At 36.7% G+C, this 15,026-nt stretch overlaps 1 protein-coding gene across 1 annotated transcript in view; it reads left to right on the plus strand.

The window, feature by feature from the left end:
• Positions 1–15,026, plus strand: part of SOHLH2 (spermatogenesis and oogenesis specific basic helix-loop-helix 2) — a 140,418-nt gene that overhangs the window by 67,333 nt on the left and 58,059 nt on the right. The gene's annotated exons all lie outside the window — the stretch shown is intronic.

Below are 15,026 nucleotides of genomic sequence, written 5' to 3' on the forward strand. Positions count from 1 at the left end.
AGTTCATATAAATGGAAGCAAACAATATGTGCCCTTGCATGTCTGACTTTGTCACTTAGCATAGTGTTTTCAAGGTTCATCCATGTAGGAGCATGTATTAGTACTTTATTCCTTTTTGTGGCTGAATAATCCAGTTTTTGGATATACCACATTTTATTTATCCATTAATCAATTAATGAACATTTGGATTGTTTACATCTTTTGGCTATTTTGAATAATGCTGCTATGAACATTCCTACACAAGTTTGTGTGCATACACGTTTTCAATTCTGTTGGGTATATACCTAAGAATGGAATTGCTCGGTCAAGTGCTAACTCTGTTTATCTTTTTGAGGAACTGCCAAATTTTTTTCCAAAATGGCACACCATTTTATATTTCCACTAGCAATGTATGAGGGTTCCAATTTCTCCACATCCCTATCAATACTTATTATCCGTTTTTGCTTTTTTTTTTTAGCCATCCTTGTGGATGTGAGATGGTATCTCATTGTGGTTTTGATTTGCACCTCCCTAAGGACTAATGACATTGAGCATCTTTACATATATTTGCTGGCCATTTGTATATCTTCTCTGGAGAAATGTCTTTTCAAGTCCTTTGCCCATTTCTTAATTGAATTTGTCTTATTGTTGTGTTATAAGAGTTCTTTGTATATTCTGGCTGTTAGACCTTATCGGATATATGATTGCAAATATTTTCTCACATTCTTTGGAGTTTTTTTCTTTCTTGATGATGCCCTTTGAAGCACAAATGTTTTGATTTTGATTAAATCCACCTGATCTTGGCTTCCTAGGATTTTTTTTTTCTTATTGTATGACCATATCTAAGAACCATTGCCTAATCCAAGAACACAAAGATTTATACGTATTTTTTCTTCTAAGAGTTTTATAGTTTTAGCTCCTTTTTGATCCATTTTGAGTTAATTTTTGTATATGGTGTGAGATAGGGGTCCAATTTCAGTCTTTTGCATGTGTCTATCCTAGCACCATTTCTGGAAAACACTATTCTTCTCCAATTGAATTGTCTTGGCACCCTTTTAAAAAGTCAACTAACCATAAACAAATGCATTTATTTCTAGACTCTCAGTTCTATTCTGTTGGTTTATAAATCTATCCTTATGCCAGTACCATGCTGTCTTGATGACTGTAGCTTTTTAGTAAGTTTTGAAATCAGTAATTGTGAGTCCTCCAACTTTATTATTTTCAAGATCGTTTTGATTGTTCAGAGTGTCTTTCATTTCCATATGAATTTTAGGATCAGTTTATCATTTTCTTCACAGGGATACCACAGAGCTGGGGAAAGGAGGAGTAGGGCAAGTTAAAATGCCACAAAGCTGTGTTCTTACTGAATTTCAGCTGTGTGTGGGTGGGTGGGTTTAATAAATTCTCCAGGATTGCTGCAAGCCTTTGATTATTTCCAGAGTTTTGAAAAAGTTGCTTCTGACCATTTTTGCCAATTTTCTCAGTGCTTTCTTGAAAGAGAGAATTTTGGGGGGTCTTATTCTGTCATTTTTACTGACATTACTCCCTGATTGATTTAAAAACACATTGCAAGGAATTGAAACTGACTCTTACCATCTCAAGTAAGAGTGTGGGGAGGTTGGTTTTATAAACATACGTAAGTCAATAAGGGAAAGATTGTCCCACGGAAGTCCAAGAACAGGAATTCCAGTATAACTGGGCCTACAGATATTAGAACTAGGATTCAAGGAAGCTTTAAAAACAGCAGTAGTTCAGTTGAACAGTCCTTGGCGCAGGGTGCTATTATGTGCTATACAGGTGTTGCTATTTTTATTTCTAGTATAATCAACCACTCATTGTCTCTACTTTTACTTCTCATTACTGACTGCCATCTTCACTTTCTATATCTTTTTTATGTCACAGTACGTCATAGTTTCAATTTTATTATAATTTTAGCTAAGTTATATCTTTGGCTTAGTCATGGGTCCTTATTTCCTTATTGTCCCTGGTCTACTTCATAGCTTCTCTGTATATTTTCTTAGCTTCAATTCAAATTTCCATGGGCAAATATTAGAATGGTCCATCTCCTTCCTTTTTGGACAGAGATTTCCACATTAGACCACCTCATGGGCTGCTTCCAAGCTTTGGATTATCTGCCCTTGGGTAGGTTGCCTCTCTAGTCGTGGTGAGATGATATAGTATGACATATGGCTGCCTAGGATTGTTCAGTAAGCAGAAAACCTGCACAGGGAGACTTCCGTGTGAAGGACTGTGGGCTCGGGGAACTAGGTACCATATATACTTCTTCCCGTGTGGCATATAATGTTTTTGTTGTATACAATGATGACTGGAAAATCACGATTAACACTTATTTTTTCCAGGGGAAGATGCAATCCAGTTAATCAGAAGCTAATGAATGCCAAGAGAGGACCGGTGAAAAAGATTACAAGATCAAACCATCTTCCAAAACTCAATCCATGATTCCAAAACTGGGTGGATTTCTATTTCTTCCCTTTTTTCACCTGTAATATTCAACTTGTGAAGTTAACGTTCAACACGTTTTTCAGGGAGTGAAATAGATAAGAAATAGCTATCAAAATTCTCTTTAGCTCCTTTTCCAGAAGTTTGTCCCTTTGGCTACATGAAAGTAATTTTCTCAAGTGACTCTAAAATATTTATAGCAGTGCTTATGATTTTTAAAATATCCTAGGAAGCCTGAAGGTTGGCATTATTACACTTGCTTTTAATAGTATATCCCTGATCTGCTCTGATAGTGACATTGCTATTATATTTGGTTTCTAGTTGGCTGTTAGCTAAAAATGTGAGTTTATCAAAACTCTTTGCTATTTTAAGCTATATTATTTTTAGTTTTTTTAAACTAAAGTTTTAAACAAAGCTGCAAATCAAATGCATTTAAAACTTTGACTTGAACTGTCTTGGTGTTGTGGAAACAGCCTTCAATCAGGAATCCACTTGGTTATAGCCCCACCCTTCTTATGAGATCTTGGGTAAATTCCTTCACCTCATCTTTATTTCCACATCTGTAAAATGACTGAGTCAAACTATACAATTTCTAAGGTTACTATTCCAGAAAACCAATACTTATTCAGCCTCAGGGTCCTGCTACTTAGCACATGGTGATTTAAGTCATTTTGTGTTTATTAATTCATAGTGATGGCCTAGTTCTTTGGACCAAACTTTGCAAGTGTTCACAATCCTCAAGTCTAGAAGTGGAGATAGAATGAGGACAGGAGAAGCGTTCTTTTAATGCATTTATAAAATTTATTGAATTCTCCAATTCATGTTTAGACTGTTTTGTAACTATTACTTAAGTCTGGGACATACATATAATTTACTTGCCCAACTTAATAAGTGAAATTATTGGACTTTAAATTTCCAGAAATCACCCAAATTTAAGTATAGTTTCCAGCTAGTGGTGTTCTCACCTTATATCTGGCACTAAAACCTAAATTCTATTCAGTATCACCAGTAATGAACACCCAATGCATTTCTATAACTATCTCTATAGGCATTTGCTTTCTTTAAGGAAGAATACTTAAATTTCACACAGGAAAATCAGTCTTTTATATGACTTTAAAATGTAATGCAGAGAAATATAAAGTAAGTTCCTGTAAATTATTCTACATGGGAACTGTTTTGAAATATTTTCTCCTGTTCTTAAGCGAACTACAATATCAGGTACCATATTAGAGTATGGTTATTATTAAACACACAGTAGATTTTTATGTCTTGGATCATCTTTCTTAGCATTAACAGTAAATTGATTATTTAAATATTGGTAATAATTATAACAATCACAGAATCATCCCTGAAAAATAAATAAATTTCTTTCTATCATACAGAGCTAAGCCATTATAGGGGACTGGATTGAGGAACATTTAAAGTTATCTCAATCACGGGGATGGTATATTAGTTGAACATCTTACTACAGGGACTCTATCGCCTTTAAGTGTTAGTTCTACAGGAACTACTTTGAGATGTTTTCCAGATGTCAGAAAATGTCTGTCTTAAACAGAGTGATGGAATGTTGGTGAGAGTATAAAGAAGTGAAATGGGGGCGCTCTAGGACCTGCGTTCTAATATCAGTTTTGCTACATCTAAGCTTCTGACTTTGAGTAAATTACTTTTGCCTCACTTTGATCATTTGTAGAGTTTGGAATATTTACCCTAACTACTGCCTTGGGATAGCTGTGCAGGTCAAGGGTGCTTACTACATATTTTTTTATTTACCTCTGTATACCCTATTTCCCTCTAAAAAGAATGTGCATTAGCTTTTACTAAACATAGAGGTAGAAAAACAACACCCACAAGATAAAAGATGAAAATAAAAGTTAAAGTTTTGAATTCTTGATTAAGAAAAGCTCTAGAGCCAGCCCTGATGGCCCAGTGGTTAAAGTTCGGCGTGCTCCACTTCAGCAGCCTGGGTTCAGTTCCTGGGCACGGAACCACACCACTCATCTGTCAGTAGCCATGCCGTGGCAGTGGTTCACATGGAAGAACTAGAAGGACAGCTGTGTACTAGAATATACAACTATGTACTGGGACTTTGGGGAGGAAGAAAAATAAATAAAAGCTCTAGCTATAAGCTTTTTAGCAATCAGTACAGAGAAGGAATGAGTTAGACAGCTCTCATATTTTTGTAGAAGGCATATACAGGTAGAAAAAAACCTTTACGTAGTTCTAAGTTCTGAAGGTAATTTGTCATGTGAAGTTTTATATGAAAATGCAATTATTTATTGAAGTAACCAGAGCAAAAATGATAATTTGAGGTCTTTATTTTGTTTAATACTGAAATATGTATTAATATCAGTATTTGGTTTTTTTGAAGAGTTCAGAATTCATAAAGCAAAAAATCAGTACAATAATATTTAATATATTTCAAAATTTTAAATGTCTAAAATGTATTGCAAAATATCAAACATTACTATAATCAAAAAGATGGATAATAACAAATACTGGTGAGGATATAGAGAAATTGGACACTTGTAGACTTCTGGTGGGATGTAAAATGGCACAACCACTTTGGAAAGCAGTCTGTCAGTTCCTCAAGGTTAAACACAGAATTACTATATGGCCTAGAAGTTCCACTCCTCTGTATATACCTAAGAGAAATGAAAACCTATGTCCATATCAAAACGTGTACGCTAATATTTATAGCACCATTATTTATAATAACTAAAAAGTAGAAACTCAAATGTCCACCAACTTGATGACTGAATAAACAAAATGTGTTACATCTAAACAATGGAATATTATTCAGCAATAAAAAGGAATGAAGTACTGACACATGCTACAACATGGATGAACCTTGAAAACATCAGCCTGAGTGAAAGAAGCCAGACACAAAAGATCACGTATTGTATGATTCCATTTATATGAGATGTCCAGAATAGGCACATCCATATGAACAGAAAATAGATGAGTAGTAGTTGCCTAGGGCTGGTGGGCACGGGGGGAGGGGGAGTGATGGGAAGTGACTGCTAACACATACAGAGTTTCTTTTTAGGGTGATGAAAGTGTTCTAAAATTAACTGTGTGATGTTTGCACAATTCTGTGAATATACTAAAAACCCTTGAATTGTATACTTTAAGTGGGTTAATTGCATGTTATGATTTATACCTCAATTAAGGTGTTACAAAACAACAAATGTAAACATATAGCATTTTAAGGTAAATTAGCAGATACGTTTTAATGAAATATTATTTTATCTTTCTCAGAATATATGATCTTAAAAATCAAAATGCATTGTCACTAGTGCTATTGTTGAGTCAAAGCATATTTTTGAGCAGAGTCTTCCAACTAAGAAACGATTTCAGATACTACACTAGTCAGAAGAAGAAGGATTGTATGCTGCTTTCCAATATTTCCTTGACTTCTTTAACTTTGAATCTTCCCATTTCTTGCTTGATAACCTTGTAAAAATATTTATAAAACATCTTTTGATTTTTGACTAGGATTAGATTTTTTAAAAAATTTGTAGGGGCCAGCCCCGTGGCCGAGTGGTTAAGTTTATGCCCTCTGCTTTGGCTGCCCAAGGTTTCGCCGGTTCAAATCCTGGGCGCAGACATGGCACCACTCATCAGGCCATGCTGAGGTGGCATCCCACATGCCACAACTAGAAAGACCCACAACTAGAAATACACGACTATGTACCAGGGGGCTTTTGGAGAAAAAGGAAAAATAAAATCTTTAAAAAAAAAAATTTGTAGAGAGCCATATTCAAGGACTGGGATTTACTGTATGATATGCTTTTTGTTTTTGTTTCAAAGAAATTATTTCCAGTTTTTTTTAGTCACTTTCATTAGTTTTATCATGTATAGCTGGAAATTCCAAAGCAGAGTTACCTATATCAATTTTGGCACTATGCTATTCTAGTCTACTGGACAAGAAATTCTTTATTTTGGACTAACAATTATTCTTGCAACAGAAGCTTATCAATAACACCGTCTGGTTTCTTTTTCCCCTGTGTACTAGTGAGGACTTGCCTAGACTCATAGACCACATATCATATGTATTTTTTTTCACAAATTGAGTAATATTTATTTCAAAATGCAAATAATTTAGGTTTTTTAAAATACCAGAATAACAGAATTATGACAACAAGGCTAGGATTTTGGTATTTAAAGAGAGCAGAGTATAGCAGAATACTAAAAACTGCTATTAAAATCACTAGACATGATTGGGGTATAAAAAAGTACCTTTAAAATAATAAAGCACTTCTTAAATGTAAGATCATATCATTATTGACAGTAGGGCACTATTTTTTAAACAAGTTAACACCAGATCAATCTGCCCTATGAATTAGAAAAGTCTTGAATTTATATGCATCCTTTTAACTTTATCAAAGCAATTTCATACTTACTGTCTCAGTTACAAGGAAAGTATTACTCTCTGTAGGACTACCAAACAGCGAGTTTATCATCATTGGAATTGGTCAAGCAGAGGCTAGGTGACCCTTTGTCAGGAATATTAGAGGATTCATGCAGTGGGTGGAAATTGGATTCAAAGACTTTCGATATCCCTTCTGATGCTATGATACTGTGACTCCCTGCTCATTTCTCAGATAAGGAAACTAGAGGCAAAAATAACTTCCTAAAATATATGTTGATTGAATCATATAGGCTGTAACTATGGACTTTCAAACCAAAGTTAGTAGCCAAAACTGACAAAATCAGCTGTCATATTATTAATGGCCATCTATTAAATGTAAACTAAAATTAGATACCATTTTTCATCTATAAAATGGTTTTCAAAAAGATAATTTCCAGTGCTAATATATCTGAAGTTAAAAAATTCTAATATACTGCTGGCTAAAGTATAAATTAATATAATTCTTTTGGAAAACAATTCTATTATATTCTTGAGTAGCCTTAATGTTCATACATTGGCTCGGTAATTGTACTTCTAGTAATCTATTCTAAAAATCTTGCATACAGGAAACATAGGACAGTCATTTTATCACCATTTTTTACAATATCAAAACAAAATGGAGATTTCCTCAGTGGATTGTGGTACTTTCATGTGGTTGAATATTATGCAATAATTAACACTTCCTATCTTGTACTAAAATTCTTTGTTCTCATGTATTTCCTACATTCTGAAGCACTTCAGTGTCATTTATCTCCAGCACCTTAATGTAGTGAACAATCTTATCATTTGTCACCAGTTAGCTTAGCACCTAGGATATGACATGCACTTAATGCATTTTGTTTAACTTAAATGGATATTTGCAAAACAGAGTTTATAATATCATGGGAGGACTTCACATTAGAATGTTAACACAATGGTACAAAGTCACACATAGAATATGATTTTAACTATTTAAAAATGTCTATAGGAGAGGCTGCAAAAAGCAGACTTTAGTCTACTAATAACGCCAAAAGATGTGTTTCTGTTCTACAAATTTACTGTCCACCTCCACAGAGGAAGGTGAGGTAGGCTCCAAATGATGATCAAGAGATAGGTGGAAGGGGGATGGGGATACTTGTGAAGCAGGAGAAGGGAACATGCTTAACGGGCTGCATAACGTAGGGAAGCTAACTTTCCTGTCTTAAATTTTTATTCTGTAGAATTAAGACAGAACTAATTGATTTCAAAGATACCTTTCTGTGCGTGTGACGGGCAAGGGGGGGGGTGTCAAAAATGTTTTTATTGTAACAATTCTGATATCTTAATGTAATAAAAATAAGTAATAGAAATCACAAAACATCATAAGGTATCTAGAAAACATATATTGACTTAACCAGTGTATAAATAAAGTCTTGAAAGCAGATGACAGCATTAGAGTAATTTGTCTAGATAATGTTAAAGGAATTGGAGCAAAGAATAAGTAAATAGTGGGAAGAGGTCAATGAAACAACCACACTAGGATTTGGGAGATTTCAAGGAGAATATTTTCCTTTACCTCTATCCTTTCCTTTTTCTTTTTCTTCTCATTTCCTTTTCTTCTCACTTAGTTAAGGCCTTTTTTATTGTCAGATAGCTAGACAAAGGAGAAAAAGGCGATGAAAATGTCATACTTGGGTGTTGAGAGTCAGTTAATAACACTTACTGATGATGGATGTGGAGAATCATTTAATCTCCCTAAATGAAATTGATGTCTTTCTTAACTGAACACCTATGATTAACTTCCTTGCTTATGCCACTTCTGTGGTTCTAATCACCTTCTATCCTGAATGATAGGTTTATTTTGTTTTATCTTTTGCGTGTCTTTCTCTGTTACAAGAGAGTTAGCTTCTTGGAGGGTAGAGCCATGTCTGACTCATCTTTGTATCTCCATAAGGACTTAGCCCAAGGACATGTATATTTTGGATGCTCAGTAAACATTTGGAATGAAAAGGTGGACCTACACACAGGTAGAGGTTTTTTAAGGACCCTTAAGGACCTAGAGAATTAGTGACTCATAGTATGAGAAATAATGGAGTAGCAAAGTATGAACTAACAACCCAAGGATCAGAGCCTTAAGAATAGGAACCCCAGCTTGGAAGTAACTCTTATAATGATAACATGCAAAGAGCTAAAGTGAAATGAGAAGTATGGGGACATGGCACTAAAATGATTTTTTATGATTAATATAGACCTAGTTTGTATGATATAGTAAGCAGAGTACTAAAGAAGTGAAAAGGAAAACCAAGAATGCAGGTAGTGATTTTAGAAGAGAAATCTTCCCTCTTCTCTTGAGATGTGGCAGCAAAAAAGTCAACCATTATGAGAATCTTCCATTTGGTAACTACACTGGGCCTATTTTGATAATCTTAAGCATATAAAATAAGCACATAGTAAGCTGTATAAATGTTTGATATTATCATCCTTTCATTAATCCCCTTTGCGAGAGTTTAGACACCTGAGAAGTTAGAGGGAACAGTAGTCCACAGAAGACTGACCCCATTTCTGACCCCAATTGTAAGTTTAGGGGGTTGCTATACCATCTTCAGATTCAATAATTTGTTAGACGTGGTCATAGAACTAAGAGCCGTCATACTCATGGTTACAATTTATTATTGAGAGAGGTAAGGTGAAAATCAGTCGAGGGATGACACACATGGAGTATTGTCAACTAGAGAAGCTCACTTGATCCTAGGTGTCCAGATTTTTTTATTGGGGTTCAATCACATATTCCCAGCATGACCGAGCTTTAATCTCCAGCCTTCAAGAAGTAGAGCTAATATCACGTGGCCCAAAACCCCCATCATAAATCACATTGTTAGTCTGTCTGGTAGCCAAAACCACTAGGTAAACAAAGATACTCCTATCAAGCAAAATGTTCTATGGGCCTGGAAATCACCTCCTAGTAGCTGAGAGCAAAGGCCAGACCTCTCTTTGGGTAAGGTTAATTCTTCACTACACACCCATCCTTAAAATATTAAGATGGTAATATCTATCTGGCATTTTATAAGGATGTAATAAGTTAATGCATGTGAAGCTGCTTGCAAACTCTCAAGTCTGACCCAGTGTGAGGTATCACTGCTGCTGTTTTTTTGATCAACTTTGACCCCATTATTCTAATAAGCCACAGTAACTTTCCTTGGAAACCCATCCATTTAAATTTATATTTACTCACATATTTGTCATTTCTGGCATTCTTCAATCCTTTGTGTAGATCCCAGTTTCCATCTGGTATTATTTTCCTCCCACTTGAAGAACTTACTTTAACATTGCCTGAAGTGCAGGTCTGCTGGCAATAAAATTCCCTCTGCTTTTGTTTGTCTGAAAAAGTCTTTATTTCACCTTCATTTTTGAAAGAGATTTTCACTGCTGTGTACAGCTTAACTGTCAACTCTACAGAGGAACAGGAGTAGGCCCCAAATGATGATTCCAGGTGTTGGAAGCGAGGGAGGAGAGGAATCCTTCTGGAATAGAAGGGAACATGCAAGGTTGATAGTTTTAGTTTTTCAGCACATTAAAGATTCCATTCCGTTGTCTTATGGCATCCACAGTTTCCAACGAGAGGTGTATGGTTTTCTCGGTTCCTTTGTACGTAATTTGGCTTTTTCATAACTGGCTCTTTTGAAGATTTTCTATCATTAGGTTTCAGGAATTGCTTCTAAAGAGCCTTAGTGTGGTTTTGCATTTATCCTGCACAAGGTTCATTGAGCTTTTTGGATCTGTGGGTTTTGAGTTTTCATCAAATTTGGAAAAATTTTGGTCATTTTTTTCAAGTTATTTTTCTGCCCACCCCTCCTTCCAGGACTTTAGTTACTACCTGTGGTACACCACTTGATGTCGTTCCATTGGTTCTTTATTCTTCACACCTTCTATTTCTCTCACTGTATTTACATTTTCCTTTAAATAACTGAATAGAGTTATAATAGCTGTTTTAACTTGCTTATTTGCTAATTCCTTTATCTTTAACTCTATCATCTCTAGGTCTGTTTCTAGTGACTCATTCTCCTGGCTTTGGGTCTCATTTTCTGCTTCTTGTCATATCTACTAATATTTTTATTGATTGTTGGACATTAGTGTTTTCACATTGTCGGTTATAGATTTTTGTTGGGCTTTGTTCTTATAGACGGTTCAGTTACTTGGGGTTCAGTTTAATCTTTTCAGGCCTTTGTTAAGGTGGGTATAGAGTAATCTTTAACCTAGAGATGGTGTAGCCCCATTGCTAAGGCATAGCTGTTGTGGTCTTTAGTAAATGTCGTGAGTGATCACCAAGGACACTCAACTCTGGTTGGAGCTCAAACTCCTCTTAGCACTATGTGAGCGCTCCTCCTGACCTTAGAGAGTTTCACTCTAAGTTTATGTCTTAGTGTCCAACAAAGACCCCAGAGCCCCCGTGTATATTTCTGGAGTTCCGGTTTTGTATAACTCCTTTATCTCCAGTACTCTGCCCTGCAACTTGAGCTACTTTAGCCTCCATGAACTCCAGTCTCTGTCTCCTCAGTTGTGTGAAACTACCATGGATCACCCTCCTGCTCTGAGGTCTGGAATGTACCTCGAGGCAGAACTCTAGAGTGATACTAGGGCTCACTTCATTTCTCTCAGGGATCACAGTCTTATGGTGCATGTTTCTTAATATCTGCAAACAATTGTTTCACGTATTTTTGCGCAGTTCTCTCTTTGTTCACAGCAAGAGAGTAAATCTTGCCCCTGACACTCCATGAAGGCCCGAAGTAAAGGATACATCCCATTTAAATGTAAAGCATCAAAACAGCAAAGAAAATGTTTTAAAATCCAATATAAAAATTCATTTTACTTTGAGTCTATAACATTTTCTTATGTTATCTCCTAAATATATTTTTCTCACCTTAATCCCTGGAATTTGCACTGGATAAAATAACTGGACAGGGTTTTGTCTTGTCTTCCTTGGTGGGGAGGTAAGTGCATCCTGGGAAGAAAGGAGCAAAAGGATATTTTATGATCAAATTGATGGACTGTGGCAAAGACTGCTATGTGCTGTTTCCTTTTTCTGTGGGACACAGAACTAGGCTATGTTTTCCACGTGTGAAATACTTCATGTGCCGGTGCATGGTACACACACTACTTTGTTTAGTGATGTATATGTAAAATGCTCCATTAGTAGTGTATGGTATGTATGCTACTGTGTTTAGAGATAGAGGTGTGAAACACTGTGTGCAGCTAGGTGTGGCCCTGTTACTGACTTCAGGCCAATATAATCTAGGCACACATGGCATGTGTCATTTCTGTGACCAGCCCATTAAAACCTCCCAGGTGATCCTTCTTGGTTGTATGCTTTTTAAATTTTGTTTGATGGGTGGACGTTGAGGGTCTAGAAGTAAACTCCAAGGCCCCAAGCGATGGGAGAAATGGAAGAAAGTTAGGTACTTGAATCACTGCATATAGCAGATCCATTTTTCTCCCCTTGCTAACCCTCAATTGTGGTATGCGTGAAAAGTAAATCCTTGTGAGTGAGTGTGTGTGTGTGTGTTAAGTTACTGAGATTTGGGTTTTACTTGTTGAGGCAGTTAGCCTATGCTCACTAATATAGTATCAAACAGTATTTTTAGTGAGGCTTACAGGTATTTGGATTTTTTTTTCAGTAGATAATATCATTCTTTGAAGCTACATAGTAAACTCAGCTATTCATTGATAGTGATGCCCCTGGCTTGCCTGCATCACTGAGTCACATTCTAGAATATCAATTGCTATTTTTGAATTGATTCTAACTCAGCGTATTTTCCAGTCTGTTGAACATAACTAGAATCTTTCTTTTTTTACTAAACAGAATTTCTTGCTTTCCATCAATGTCTTTCAAGGATGTTGTTCTTTTAAGCCTTGGTACAAATGCTGTACAATCTGATAACCACATGCAGGCTGGGCCCAAACAACTGTGGAATGGACCAATCGGTGTCTGAGTGAGGAAGGAAGCCCATACCCACTTTCACTCAGAAAAGGAAGAATGCACACCATCTCTGGTCCCCAGCGTTTATGGAATCCCGTTGGGCAGACATGATGAAAGCCCTCTGCCCTGGGGAAGGGCTAGGTTCCTCGATTAGGTTTGATTCTGCTTCCAGGAAGGAATGTCCTTGTCTACTTTTCTCAGTGGCCTCTGGCTCTACTCCATGGAAATGTCTTCCTTTTCAATCTTCTTGCCCATATTTGAAGTGGTGCTGGAGGCTCTGCTTTGGGGATACACAGCTTTCAGAGCCCATTTTCTGTTTGAACCAATGTGAGTGCCCAGAGGTGGCTTTATAGTTTAAAAAGTCAAAGCTTTTTAGTTCAAGCTTATGGTTTCTTGAATGATATGATTCTATCAAAATAGTAGTCAGTTCCATATATAACAATGATAATTTCAGAGCATGAGTTGTTTCTTTGGCCTATATCTCTCTCTACCTATTGCAGCTACCTTGCAGCTATTTGAAATAATAGGTTAGGCTGTGAAGTTAACACCCATGGTCTGATCTTTGCCACAAGGCTGACTCTTAGTGGCCTCTTGTTGCTCAAAACCCTTCTCAGTCTTACCTCTTCCTCTTTTTTTTTTAAAGATTGGCACCTGAGCTAACATCTATTGCCAATCTTCTTCTCCCAAAGCCTCCCAGTGCATAGCTGTATATTCTAGTTGTAGGTCTTTCTGGTTGTGCCCTCTTACTCTTTGAGGTCTAGAAGTATTTGGCCTTTTCAACCCTTTAATGCCCTTTGATGCCCCAAATTTCTAGATTCTCCCTTAGACTCTCTTCTCTTTTGTTTCTCCTTGCAAACTGGCTAATTATTTCCCAAGCTCATCTTTTTCTTCTGTCTTGTCAAAGGCAGCCAGTAACATCCAGCACACATTGTTATTAGGGCTTTTTCAACATCTTTTCCTTGACCCAAATTTGGTAAGCACTTCGTCTGTTATGACATAACAGGGATCTCCCTGCTTCCACTTCTGTATTTGTTTTCCTGCATCCCACTGCAGACCTGCTAAGTCATGGCCACACCACTTGTGTTAGTATTTTGTTAAAGCAGCACCTAAATTCGAGTAATCAGCCTCTGTATTATAACCATAAGAAACAACTCCAGACCCCAGAGGCTAAAAACAAAGGTTTATTTCTCTCTCACAACACAGTTCATTCAGGTTTCAGCAGTAAAAAAAAGTGTAAATAAATAGTCTTTATATCTTGGGAGAGAGAAAGGGGGATGGAAGAGGCACATAAGAGATTTCAAAATTACTGGTAGTGGCTGTTAGGCTGGGTGGTAGCTACATATACATTCATATACTTTATATTGTACATCTCTAATATGTATATAATATATATTCTTTGATATGTATGCCATTTTTGGTAATAAAAAAATAAAAATTACTCCAGCTGACTTTTTCTATTTTTTTGAGGAAGATTAGCCGTGAGCTAAAATCCACCGCCAATCCTCCTCTTTTTTTGCTGAGGAAGGTTGGCCCTGAGCTAACAGCCGTGTCCTTCTTCCTCTACTTTATATGTGGGACACCTGCCACAGCATGGCTTGACAAGCAGTGCATAGGTCTGTGCCTGGTATCTGAACTGGCGAACCCCGGGCCGCCGAAGTGGAACGTGTGAATTTAACTGCTGCACCACCAGGCCAGCCCCCAGCTGACCTTTAACTCATGTTAGTATACATCTAAGAATTTACAAGGAAAGTGTGAACAGTACTTTTTCTCCTTCACCTCATCCCCCACCTTCACAAACCAGAAACTTCTCTTCTTTAAGATTGTGTCACTCGTTTGTGATGTAGAAATTCCTCCTGACTTCAAGTCGGCAGTCATTGTGGCTAACGGAAAATTAGTTAGACTGTAACTCCATGGTCTCCTCAGGTAGTAGAGCCAGAATCAGTGACTCCAGGGCAGCTGCATCTAATGGTTTTGCTGTGTTGTTACCCTGGGAGGATGCCTTTTAAATTGACCAACATGGCAGTGCCTAGCCTCACTCTGGACCTTGTATGACACAGCTCCTCATCCATAGTTACAGTGTCACCTTGATAAAGCTCCACATTTCCTAGCAAAGACTTGTGGCTAAAATGAGACAGATTTGCCTCATTTTAATTCAGTAGAACTAAACCCTGCTGTTGAAAGTGAATTGGTGTATTGGATGAGGAGAAAACTGTCACTTAGTGCAATCAATTGCGGGGCATCATT

This window comes from Equus quagga, chromosome 6 (genome assembly GCF_021613505.1).
Source record: "Equus quagga isolate Etosha38 chromosome 6, UCLA_HA_Equagga_1.0, whole genome shotgun sequence".
Lineage (NCBI taxonomy): Eukaryota > Metazoa > Chordata > Mammalia > Perissodactyla > Equidae > Equus > Equus quagga.